Source organism: Bidens hawaiensis, unplaced genomic scaffold, assembly GCF_021521415.1.
Source record: "Bidens hawaiensis isolate Kalapana, Puna unplaced genomic scaffold, B.hawaiensis_p1.1 tig00031836_1, whole genome shotgun sequence".
Lineage (NCBI taxonomy): Eukaryota > Viridiplantae > Streptophyta > Magnoliopsida > Asterales > Asteraceae > Bidens > Bidens hawaiensis.
Genome location: NW_027495391.1, coordinates 662 through 14,471, shown reverse-complemented (window position 1 = coordinate 14,471; position 13,810 = coordinate 662). Strand labels below are relative to the sequence as shown.

General features: G+C 38.7%; 1 pseudogene; it reads right to left on the bottom strand.

Annotated features, from left to right (window-relative positions):
- Positions 1–1,110: 1,110 nt before the first annotated feature.
- Positions 1,111–4,340, bottom strand: LOC143582668 (G-type lectin S-receptor-like serine/threonine-protein kinase At4g27290; annotated as a pseudogene).
- Positions 4,341–13,810: the final 9,470 nt, after the last annotated feature.

Here is a 13,810-nt window from a genome sequence, read left to right as displayed (position 1 = left end):
GAAACGTAAGGGAACATGGATGTATAAAATGGAGTTTAAACCGTTGTGAGAGTCGTGCCTCGGGGTGAAGTTTGACATGCTTCGAGTTTATATATTTGTATAATTGCATATCTTATTGGGGAAATAATTGGAGGCACTTATCCTAGAGTAAACCCGACTTAAAAGATAAGTGAATAAATAAGCCATTTCCATTTATTTGGGTTGGATGATAATCACATAGTTAGGTGTATATATATGTGGTCACGGGGATAATATCAAAGAAATATTGAATTGTGAGTTGACTAATCGTTGAGCGATGCCAACGGGATGGGGGCATGGAGTTGGTGCGGTGCATGATTTCGTATAGTCGTTTGTAAAATCTTTCTTTTACATTGTGTTGCATTTGTGTTTTGAGAGTATAAGTTCCATGTTGATTTATTAAGAGTCGGAGTGTCCGCCTATCTTTTGGTCACTTTTGTATTAGTTTCGTTGGGTGTCATTACTGGTTTACGTTTCGTAAGGGGGGTTTATATTACGAATAGGTCATGCCGAAATTTTATAATAAACATGGGGTGGGTGTGTCAGGAGTATTATATTGGTTGAATGTCAATGTAATATTATATTTGGTGGTATTGCGAATGGAGTTCTTTGTTTAAAAAAAAGTCTGAGCCTATTTTCCGCAAGATGTTTAAATATATATGTTATGAATATTTGGGGTGTTGCAAACTTGCAATCCTACATAAGCTCAAATAACAGAATGAAAGTAAATGGGGCCTAAATGCTATGATGTGAACCATTCTTTGGGTGTTGCGGCGGAGGCATCAAATGAATCACAAGAAATCAAAGAGACCAATGAACGATAATATAGGAGATCAAATAGGAAGATTCAACAAAATTGGATAGTAGGTTCATGAAATTGTATGATAAAGTGATTTGCAATCCAAAACATGTCACATTGCTCATAATGCTGCACATAGAAAGGCAACCAGAAACATGGTCAGACAGATCTCCAACCTAAGTACATTCTTACAAAACAACTTCTAAATGTATGTCCCATGCTACTATGGGGATTGCCCGATGGATAAATCCCCGATATAATTTTGGCTAAATAATCATTTCCATTTCGCATCATTATCTACCATCTATCTGGCTTACTGTCACTCCATTAATTGATGATGGGCAATTTGAAACAGAATCATTTTCACTTCCTAGAATAAAAAAAGCAGGTTTTTTTGGCGAAAGTAGTAATCCCTCACCGGCCAACATTGCAACCACAGATGCTGCGGTAGGCCTGTCTTCCGAACGTTGTTGCACACATAATAAACCAATGTGTATTGATCGCAACACTTCATGAATAGACCACGACTCACCTAATGTTGTGTCAATTAGATCAACAGACTTGCCTTCGCTGTGAGGTCTCCAAGCCTAAATCAATTCAAGTAACCAACACAGATTAGTTCAATTCACTAACGATATGATGATCATATATATTCAAACACTTACATGTCCAAGAAGGTTAACATCATGGTCGTTTTCGTCAACAAAGCCTGTATTTTTCATTCCACTCACAATCTCCAACACCAAAACCCCGTAGCTAAAAATATCAGATTTAATCGAGAACAAACCATTTGCTGCATACTCTGGAGATACGTAGCCTCTGTGTAAAAAGTATTTATGACACCATACAAATGATTAAAATAGACAAAATACAGATGTAACTAAAATGTAATTAAAAAAAAAAACAAAGTTGAGGGATTCTTACAAAGTTCCCACTACTTTCTTGGTATTTGCTTCACTCTCATGCCCTTCAAACATTCTCGCCAAACCAAAGTCCGATATTTTTGGATTCATGTCATGATCGAGCAAAATATTGCCTGCTTTCAAATCCCTATGTACAACTCTAAGCCGGGAATCTTGATGAAGATAAAGCAGACCTCGAGCAATCCCATGGATAATGTGAAAACGTTGTGGCCACTTAAGTAATGACTTCCTCATATCATCTGATTAATATAAGTAAGCTTAATTTATATATATTAAATAAATTGTATTCTTTCTCTACTGTACAAATGACTTTTATGCATTTGAAAGAGAGCCGAACCAAATATAAACCAGTCCAGGCTTTTGTTTGGCATGTATTCATAAATCAGCATTGTCTCCTCGCCTTGAATGCAGTATCCTAAGAGCTTGACCAGATTCCTATGCTGAAGTTTAGCAATGCATGTAACTTCATTCTTGAATTCTTCAAGCCCTTGTTTAGATGACTTTGAAAGGCGCTTTATAGCAATCTCTTGTCCTTCTTCTAGCACACCCTGAATGATTTTAACATTATTAGACTCAGTTTTTACACGCATGAATGTTAACCGACATGCCCCATTACCTTGTACACTGGACCAAACCCACCTTCTCCAAGCTTGTTGTCAATAGAGAACTTATTGGTTGCCCTACAAATTGTTGATAAACTAAAGACCGACAATTCTATGCTTCCCTTGTTGCTGCTACTTTTGTGATTCTCATTACGGACATTTACTGTTGCACAAGTATGTTTTAAGAATTTATTTCCAAAATCTGATCGTAAGTTATTAATTAGATCAGTTTCACTTGCCTTCTTGTTCTGCGCCTGGTTTTCTCTTTCTCTTACTCAAAGTGCAGAGTGCTAATATCACAGCTAATCCTGCTGACGTTGAGATTGTGATAACAAAAATAATGACTCGTTTCGTTCTTGTGAATCTAGAGCGGAAACCGCCATTAACTGCCGTTGGCGAATTGACTGTAAAATTTACAAAAGTAAAAAAAACATATCAAATCTAGACTACAACACCATAGTGTAATTAAACCATCACACACAAGAAAAGAGGGGCGCCGAAGGTGGGTTAAGCCGCTTTGGGTGCCACTGCTTTAATGGGCTCATGGGCAAAGATAGTAGGGCCACTTCCAAATTCAACCAATCACATAATCCCGCTCACATTTATGTAAAAAAAGAGAATAAAATTGGAAAATAATAATTGTCTTTATCATTACGCGATTTTGAGTGAAGGCCATTATTTTTTTTAATTAATGTATTAGATTACCTAATAATTCGGAGGCGGCAAGTCTAACATAAAGATCTTGCCCGTTTTGTGAGTACACTCGTAGGTCAATCAAATCTCCCAACCATAACAAGCATCCAAGTGCACCTTCAGTCATATTAGGATTTGCATAGGCAGTGCATGAGCAGTTCATCTTGCAAGCTATCTCACATTCTTGCAGGCTCATGTTTCTATGATACACAGCATTCTGAGTGTCGGGCAATTTCAGGCTTGAGAATTTCAGAAACCCCTCGTCTGGCGCACAATCCAAAGATCTAGTTCGTCTACAACCACTACAATTATCAGCACTCATTTCATGTGGGTTTTTTAGTTCAAACCCTTTCAAGCACCCGCAAATATTATAATCCACAGTACTACAGATTCCATATGGGCCACAAACTCCATATCCGTCGCATTTATCGGACGGGAAGTAGAGATCCTGCGTCCATTTCTGGGTTTTCCTATTTAGATGCCAGACCTCTTGCTTCCCATCAGGAGTAATTATCGAATGTATCAACAAGAATGTGCTTTGAAAGGTGAAGACATAATACATCTCGTCTTCATTGACAATTATATCATATTTAGCTATATAGGATGGGTTCGTCTTATAGGTTGGGCGGCCAGCCTACGTTCTGCCATTAACCGGGGCAATCCTTGATTGAATAATAGAGCTTTTCCAGATATATGCTTGCGGATATTTTCCGCTAACCATTGAATTCCTGATCGTATACTCACCAGGGGAAGGATCATCCGCACTCCTCATGATGTCAGATATGTTTCTCTTCCGGTTATGAAGTTCTTGCCCAACTTCATCCCTGGTAAGTAGGTAGCTCCAGGGTAATCAAAACTTTGCCAAACAAAAGTTTTCATGTCTGTCCTATTTTCTTTCGTAATTATCAGATTGCCCATATCTAGGAGTTGTGCTACAGGATTGAAATTCGTGTCAGACGTAGAGGAGTTGGATGACCAAATGATGGTGCCGCTGCCGTTGACAAGAGACAGGATCCCACGGCTGTCCAATTTGACTAAGCCTGAGGTATCAGTAAGTGGATGTTCCCGGTTAGCAACCCATACAACCACACGAGGTGTTGTGTTGGTATACCATATCCCCAGGTACCGATTCTTGGCACTGCCCGGGCTAAAGAAACCTAGCTCGAATGTTGCGTTCTGCGAAATAATGGTGTCACCATCTAGGAAGTTTTGATGTGTAGCTATTGTGTCTAATGATGAACTAAAAGTTGTTAGCATTAGAAAGAATGTAATCGAAATGAGTGAAAATAAGGTTTGCGCCATATCAACTTTCTCCAAATTTGATTGGTATTATATTATATTATATTATATTTACTAACATTAGGCCAAATTTCATTGTCTAGTTTCTCCTGTCCTAGTAAAGAAACGTCCTTCAGTTTCCAATTGATTATCCTATTTTTCAAATGAGATTGAATTATCTTCCTTTTCAACGCTAAGGGATAATTTTATATTCCATATTCCCACTTAACTAAATCATGACTTTTTCGGCCAGTCAACTCTGAGGCGTATATTAGTGTAAGAGTGATATGATTTTGTCAAGACCACGTTCACACATAAGGTAGAGGACCCCAACAACCAATTGTCAGAATTTCTTGTTAACACTTTTTTAAGAACAATTTGGATTACTCCACTAACCATCCAATAATCTCCATTCCATTGTTAGGGTAAACCCACCATATTTGAGAAAACCTCCTAGCTCAACCTGTATTTTTTCTTTGTCACAAGCGGGACTTGGACTAAATACCTCATCTTTTTTAAGGTTTATTGGAATTTTATAACCCCAACTATCACATATTTGTCACTGCCACTCCCAACTAACGAGTTGACCACCACCATTCTAACACTTGGTTTCTTGTGCCACTCTCCAAATTAACCTGATTAGTTTTTGGGCAAAAAGTGTCATTCTGCAAAGTGGAAGGTTAAAATGAAAATTTTGTTTAACAGCACATCCAATGTGTTGCAGGTTTTTCGACGAGACGCAGTTTTTCGGCAAACGTGTCTACCACCATGCCACCCGTTGGTACCCTCAACATTCATCTCCACTCCTTCCTACCCATTTCTGATCTCCAGAAGCCCCCGGACCAAGCTACCAACACATGTTCAAGTTTATCCCGCGACCTTAGTACATGTCTAGCAAATCGCCGAAAAACTTGCAACTCGTCAGGAACTTAGATTACCGTCGGTACCGAATCGGTACCAAAGTTTTGAGTTTCGGGATGGGTACGGTACCGGTATTTCCCAATTTTTTTACCGAATATTTTGATACCGGTATCAAGAATTTCTGATTTTCGGGATCGGTATTTTCGGTACCGATACTGGTCGATAGTGTAAAGTTATCATGCACATATATAATGAGATTTAAAATGACCTATAATGACACAGTGTGAGTTTGTGTAGCCAAAACAACTTCCTAATGCATAGCCATTAAGGTCCAATAGTGCAAAGTAATCATACATTTGTGTTATGACCTAATTTGGTTTGCGTGGCCAAAAAAAGCCAACACACGATAAGACACATTGAAACCCAAGATGGTAAAAAGTAAAATCTTCCGCATGTATAATGAGGCCAAACATGACATTTATATGACCTATTTTGGGATTTTATATCCAAAACAACCCACTCACACATGAAAATCCCGTCAAAGCCCTCTAGTGTAAAGTAAACATACCTTGTATCATGAGGCCTAGAATAACTTGTTATGAACTAATGATGGGTTGCGTACCCAAAATAACTCATTAACACATTTCAAACCCCATTAAGTGTATAGTAGTCATACACATGTATCATGAGCCCCAAAAATGACTTGTAATGACCTAATTAGTCCTAAGACTGAGGGTAGTGGGGGGGTGAGGGGTGGGCGCGGCCGCCTACGTGGCTCACGAACTCCGCTACACCCCTCCGAAGAGCGAGGGGCGCGGTCGGCCGGCATGGCTGTGGTCGCGGGGCTAACTAGCCGTTGGAGGGTGTGTTGACAGGCGTTACCGTTGGCTAGTTTAAATATTTTTTTTATCTATAAATACAAATCCACACTTTCTATAAAACCCAAACCATACATTCTCTCTATCAAAACTTCTATTTATATATTTATAAATGGCATCGTCGTCATCGTCTTCGTCTTCCTATTCTACCGAAGAAGACGAACTCATTTGTCAAGCGGTTCAAACGACGATAAGCTTTTTGAGAGATCAAAATCGCCCCCGAGCCCCATTGTTCCGCCAACCGCGTATTCGTGATCGAAAGACCGCTAACGAAACTTTGATACGTCACTATTTTAGTCCCAATCCCACATATGGTGAGGATAGTTTAAGAACCCGTTTTCGAATGACTAGACGATTATTCATGCGTCTAGCAAATGACTTGCCGGAGCACTTTGAGTATTTTCAACAAAGGGATGACGCTAGAGGTAAGCCCGGGTTCACGGCTACTCAAAAAATTACCACCGCTCTTCGACAACTAGCGTATGGTGTTGGATCGGACATGTTGGACGAGTATCTACAAATGGCTAAAAAGACCGGACGCGATGCGCTTAACCACTTTTGTAGAGGTATATATTTTTTTACGTTTGTTTATATATTTTTCAAATATTCACATAACTTATATAACTTTAATAATTATATTTAGAGGCATATCGCTATACAAGCGGAGATACTTACGTAGACCAACAATGTATGATATCCAACGCATATACGAGGTGCACAGTAAAAATCATGGTTTCCCCGGGATGCTCGGTAGCCTTGATTGTATGCATGTTGGTTGGCTATGTGTCCCACTGCTTGGCGAGGTCAATTCCATCGAGGTGATCACCCCGGCCCTACTATCGTACTTGAGGCGGCGGCGTCACAGGATCTTTGGATTTGGCATGCGTTCTTAGGCGAGGTCAATTCCATCGAGGTGATCAGTCACCGATAATTGATGACCTTATCGACGGGGTAGAACCTCCTCAAGCTTTTTTTGCCAATGGAGAACATTTCAAGTACGGGTACTACGTCGTTGATGATATTTACAATGAATGGGGGATACTTGTTCAAGCTTACGCGGCTCCAGTTTCTGACAAACGAAAGTACTTCACGAAGAAACAAGAATAGGAAAGATATTGAAAGGGCGTTTGGAGTCCTAAAGAAAAGATGGGCAATGTTGGTGAATCCAATAAGATTTTGGACAAGGGAGAAGATAACGGAAGTCGTCATCACGTGTATAATCCTACATAACATGTTACTAGAAGAAGAGGGTAAAGCTATTTGTCAAAACTACCAAGGTGATATTCCAAGACAAAAATCGACGATCACCAATGAACAACGACTCGCCAACATAAATATCATCAAGAGCCGTGAGTTACATGGCAACGTTCGGCATGAGTTGGTCGAGTATTTGTGGGATAGAAGACCCGATGATCTTGTATTAGACTAGTATCAATGTAATGTTTTATATTATTATTTAATGTATTATTTAAAATAATTAAATAAATAAAAAACTGGATCAAGCCCCTGCTCACCTGGACCACTACACCCTCTGGGGCTTGGTTGAGGGGCTTGATCCATGGCCATGTCATCGCCTACGTGTCAGATTTTGCTTGGCTCACCTGGGCCAAGCCCAGACTAATGTGGGTTTATGTAGCCAAAGCTACTCACTAACACATGGCGATGTTGTGTAAGACCAAAATGACGTTTGGATATAATATAAGAGATGAATTCAGTTATTTTTCGTTTGTTTTGATAAAAATCGAAACATGAGAATCAAAATAAATTGGATTTAATGTTCATGTAAACCAAGAATAGACAACTCAAATCCATTGTAATCCTTTGTTTTGTTTCTCCAAGGTCGAATCAGATAAAGAAGCTTCAACTGGATTCGGATTCATCATTACTCTTATATTAACGTGATCCAAAATCTATTAAGTTGTTCATAAAGTGGCATTCAAGGGGAGATTAATTAAGTATAATGTTTGAAGTTTGATTTGGCTTGAGGTTAACCACAAGAAAGCCATAGGCTGGAAATTAAGATTAACAAAAAAAAAAAAAAAACGGGCGATGACGGCTTGGACGAGGGGCTTAAGGCAATGATTTTTAATTCTAGCTGGGAATAAGGCAATAAATTAACGATTTCATTATCTAAGAAGGATTTACCACCATTGAAATCATATGTTTTAGTCTTTGTTTTGTGGTAATGCAATGATCAGTGTGTTACCATCAGTGTACAAGTGAATTGCTTGACTAATTTATAAATCCAAGAGGTTGAAATGAAAACCATCAAAGTTTATTTTTATGTATTGGTTTGGCTTGGCTTGGCTTGCTTGCCTTTGGCCCGTTGAGATTGTTTAGATTTTTGACTCTTACACCCTGCTCTAAATAAGTCATTTTTTACATATGCCACCAACCCCCAATCATATGTTGGAAATTTCATGTCCTACATCATACACCTGTAGAAACCTAATGCATAGCAAAGAAAGGCCATTTTTGCAGTATTTTCCTCAGCAAAGGAATTGAATCTACCAGAAAATAAATTTTCGATAAAGATGTTTCTATCGAGCATAAAGTTGTGTTATCATCTCTTCATCAACTGATGACACGCACGGAACTTCGCTATCGCTCTCTCCCGTAAAAAAAGCAGGTTTTTAGGTTCAGGCAACGCACTTTCACTGACAAGCATTAGAACCACTGACAACATAGCTGGCCTATCATTTGCATTATGTTGCACACATAGTAGTCCAACATGTATTGGCCTTAGCACTTCAGAGACATTACACGAGCCATTTATAGCTTCATCCATGAGTTCACTGGTCCTGCCTTCTTTATAGAGTCTCCATGCCTGAATCAGACAAAACATATGGTAAGTATAGTATACCCAAAAGGTGTTATCTATATAAAAACACTAGTTTTGGTCTATCGGTATAACATACATGTCCAAGAAGGTTGTCATTATGATCTTTGTGAGAGAATCCTCTGTTTTTCTTACCACTCACTATCTCCAACACCAAAACACCAAAGCTAAATACGTCTGACTTTACTGAGAATCTCCCGCGAACCGCATACTCTGGTGAAATGTATCCACTAGTCCAATTATCATAATTTAGTTGTGGGATTTTTAACTCAAATCCTTTCAGGCACTTACAAGTAGGAAAAGTGGTTGTACTACAGCTTCCATATGGGCCACAGAGTCCAAAGTTGTCACAATAATCTAATGGTGTGGTGTGATCTTGCATCCATTCGTGGTTCTGGTTATTTAGCCGTGAGACCTCAAGCTTGCCACTAGGATTCACAGTAGACTTGAATGAAATTGTGGTGAGATTAGAAGTATACCAGAAATACTTCACCTTCTGACGGACAACCATATCTAACAGTACTTTTGTGTTGAGATTGGAAGTATACTTTGGCAAGCCTGCAAACTCTACACCATCATACGGCCCGATCCTTGTTTCAATTATAGAACCTTTCTTTATGTAAAATTGTGGATATCTGCCCTCCTCCATTGAGCACGAGAGGGTATACTCGCCTGTGGAAGGATCATCTGCACTCCTCCATGATGTCAAGTACAACTCTCTTCCTGTTACGAAATTTTTCCCCAATTTCATGTCTGATATCAAGGTATCTCCAGGGTAATCAAAGCTCTGCCAAATGACACTATTAGTAACCTTAATTACCAAATTACCCGTATCCAAAAGTTGTGCTACGGGATTGACCTTTGTGAAGGAAACAAAGGAGGTGGATGACCAAATGGTCTTACCAGCACCATTATAAATAGACAGGATCCCTTGCTTGTCCAGGTTTGACCATGCCCAACGTGTTCGTAAGTGGAGTTTCACGGTTTGCCACCCATATCACCCCACGAGGGGATGTGTTTTTAAACCATATCCCCAGGTATTGATGCTTCGAACTGCCTGGGCTAAAGAAACCGAGCTCAAATTTCGCATTCCCTGAAACAATGGCCTCACCATCTATGATATTTTTTTGCACAGATATGGTGTCTAATGAATTACAAATTCTGAACAATAAAACGATTGAGGTAATATGAGGGAGTAACTTTACCATCGGTTGATTCATATCAATTCACTGATATTCTTATCTAACTCACAAATTAATTCTCTATAATATAACAGTAATATGAGGTAGTAACCTACTATTGTTTATTCAACTTAATTGACTTTAAATGTTCTGGTAATTTCCAGGAAGGATTTGTTGCATAAAATTCAACAATGATTTCTCTATTATTGATTAAGAAAGCTAAACTTGATTGAATTTTAAATGTTCACGTCAATTCCATGAAAGACTTCCTGCATCTTATTATCTGAAACTATTGTACTGTCCCCATCTTTGATTGATTGATTTGAGATAGTTGTTACATGAGGGCCGTCAATTTAAGTTGGAATACTTGTTACTATTGATGAATTGCGAATATTTCCTCCTCTCTTGGTCTCTTGGTCTTCTTCTTTCTCGTGTAATCGATCTTATGCTTGATTATCAAATTATTGTTCGTGACAATAGTAGAATGTCACGGAAATACTTTCCGTAAGGTCAAATGAAGGTGAGAGATTTGGATTATGGCGGTGATATTTAATAGCAAAGTTGACTCATCTTATGAATTTTCTGTAATTAGTGACATAATCTATCTGTCATTAGAGCACGCATTGAGATGAACCGATAGGTTGCAATAACTTTGTATTGATTGAAAGAGAATACATAGGAGCTCATTATAAAGAGCTAAATATTACAATCTGGACCCTCTAGAATTATAAACATAAATTACTTAGTCTAACATTCCCCCACAAGTTCAGGCCGGAAACGAGCTGCAACTTGGATCTTAAAAACGTAAAGCGCTGAGAGGGTAATGGCATGGTGAAGATATCCGCAACCTGATCATTTGTGGAAATAAATTGAACATTTAGTTTTCTTTGAGCCACTTGTTTACGGACAAAGTGAAAGTCAGCCTCATTGTGCTTTGTTCGAGCATGGAAAATAGGATTAGCAGATAGGTAGGTAGCTCCTAGATTGTCACACCAAAGAATAGGAGGCTTTTTGACTGAAAAACCAAGTTCATGTAGAAGTGACTTTAACCAAATCAATTCAGCCACAGTATCAGCAAATGCCTTGTATTCAGACTCGGTTGAAGATCGTGAAACAGTTCGTTGTTTACAGGCAGACCAAGAGGCGAGATTCGATCCAAGATAAATGACAAATCCCCCGTGGATCGACGGTCAAACCGGACAACCAGCCCAAGCAGAGTCAGAGAAGGCTTATACCATGGAGTGTTGGTTTTGCCAGTTGACATCAGTAAAAGCCTGCAAGGAAGAGCCAGATGTGTGGCGTAGAACAAGGCCCATATTGGTAGTCCCTTTTAGGTAGCGCATGATGCGTTTTACAGCTGCAGCATTTTATGAACTAATAGACACGGTTAACAGCAAAAGCAATGTCTGGGCGAGAGAGTGGCATATTGTAAGGCTCCAACGACCTGGCGATATCGCACATGATCAGAAAGTGGTGGACTGTCATCAATTGTCAACATTTGGAGGGGCTCATAGGTGACGAGACTGGTTTGCAATCAGAGAGGCCAGATCGTTGAAGGAGGTCAAAAAATACTTTCTTTGTGACAAAATGAGATCTTTGTTACGATGAAGAACTTCTATTCCCAAAAAATAGTGAAGTCTGCCCATATCCTTAATGGTAAAAGTGGAGCTCAATTGAGTAATAAGGTTGTTAACGACATTTGTGTTTCCGGTGATGATAATGTCGTCAACGTATACAATCACATAAACAAGATTGCCATGGTTGTTCATAAAAATAATGAAGGATCTGTCAGAAGAAGGGTCCAGAGAAGGAGGGCTGGTGATGGTTGCAACCTATCAGTTCAACTGCCTAATAGCCGATAAAACCATGCCCGCGGGGCTTGTTTGAGCCCATAAAGAGACTTATGAAGAAGGCATACATGATTTGGTTTACTTGGATCAGTAAAGACTTGTGGTTGCCTCATATAAATTGTTTCATTCAAGTCACTGTCACACCCCAACCTAAGGCGGAAATGTCGGGGCGCGAACTGATTGTCACAACTCACAAGGTTACTATCATGCAATATTATAAGTTTCAATATCTATTTAATTATTTCAAATAAACAATTATTCATTAGAATATCTCGAAACAAACACAAATCAAAATCATAATTAACTGTCTCATTGAATTTCTTCTAGCATAAGTCCTTAAACGATCTTCTAAGTTCAACTACATCATACGATAACCTGCATATGCGTTGAAAATGAAATAGTTTTGTCAACACGAGGTTGAGTGAGTAAAACACCAGATTTTCATGATTATATAATAATAATAAATAAGAGAGCAGACTATCTCCAGTGATAAGCAATTTAACCAAGCATATAAACAAATCAATCAAACCATAAAGAAAGAGCTAAACCGCTGCCATGCGAATAGGCATTGGTTACCAAAAATGAGGTGTCGGTGAAACCATTGTCAATGCATCGGACGCCGGCCAATACGACGGTGGTATGATCATACTAGACTGAGATTATGTTGGACCTCTCCGAATGCGGAAGCATATAAAGCAAGTAAGAACATAAACAAGTAAGGTATAAATTGTTAAACACAACACTACGTGAAAATTGACCTTCGGCCACACGAAAAAAGTGTGACCGTAGGCCTTTAGCCACACACATTTGGTTCAAGTCATATGTGGCCAAAGGTCGCGACACCGTGGGTATGATATGGCCACGCACTGTTTTTAGTGGCCTTATGTGGTAATAAGTGTGGCTAAAGGGTACATGCATTAGTTGCTGGCCATCAAGAATCATCTCCAATAAGTGTGGCTAAACGGTAGAAAATGGCCACATGACTATTTACTATGAGTGACCATTACACGTATACAGCCACATGAATTCATGTTTCAGCCACATGAATTTTATAATAATGTGGCCAATAGGGTTGTGTTAAGCTTGCATTGTGACCTATACCGTGTGGATATAGCAAAGAAATGGCCACTTAAATTAAAAATAGAGTGGCTAGTTATATCATACAGACACTAGAAATTACATTAAAAGTGTCTAAAAATGTTTGCTTGCCACCCAAACACTCCTTTGTAGATTATAGTGTGGCTATTGTCTTACCGTTTGTCACACATAATGCTTTTTGTAATTTAAAGTGTGGCTATTGTCAAACTTTTCGTCACACATAGTGAGGTATTGTGTGGCTAATCATATCATATAGACACCGGAGGTTATTGTCAATGTGGCTAAAAATGTGAACTTGTCAGTTAAACACTCTTTTGTAGTTTGTGGTGTGGCCATTGTCTTACCGTTTATCACATATAATGCTTTTGTAATATAAAGTGTGGCTATTATCATACTTTTGATCACACATAGATAAATGTGGCTATTTCATAAGTTTAACAAACACAATAACATAAATTCAAAACAAGTTTACATTAACAAACCTTCACTAATAAGTTATGAATTCAAAACAATTGAAACTACTACTAATTACTACCGACCTCAAACTTTCTCATAAACTAATCAAATTGTTTTTGCCTCCTTTCTTCGTTTTCCTTAAGTTCTTTTTCCATTTATTCCATTCGTTGCGCTCGTTATTCCAACTCGTTTCTTGACTTCTTTTCATCTTTTCCCATTTCGGCTCTAACTTTTTTAACCTAAAATTGTTAAAATATTAGCATCATAACTAGTAAAGGATTAATGTGAGGCGAAACCTCAAAGCATGATGAATATCACGCACAATCACATTAGA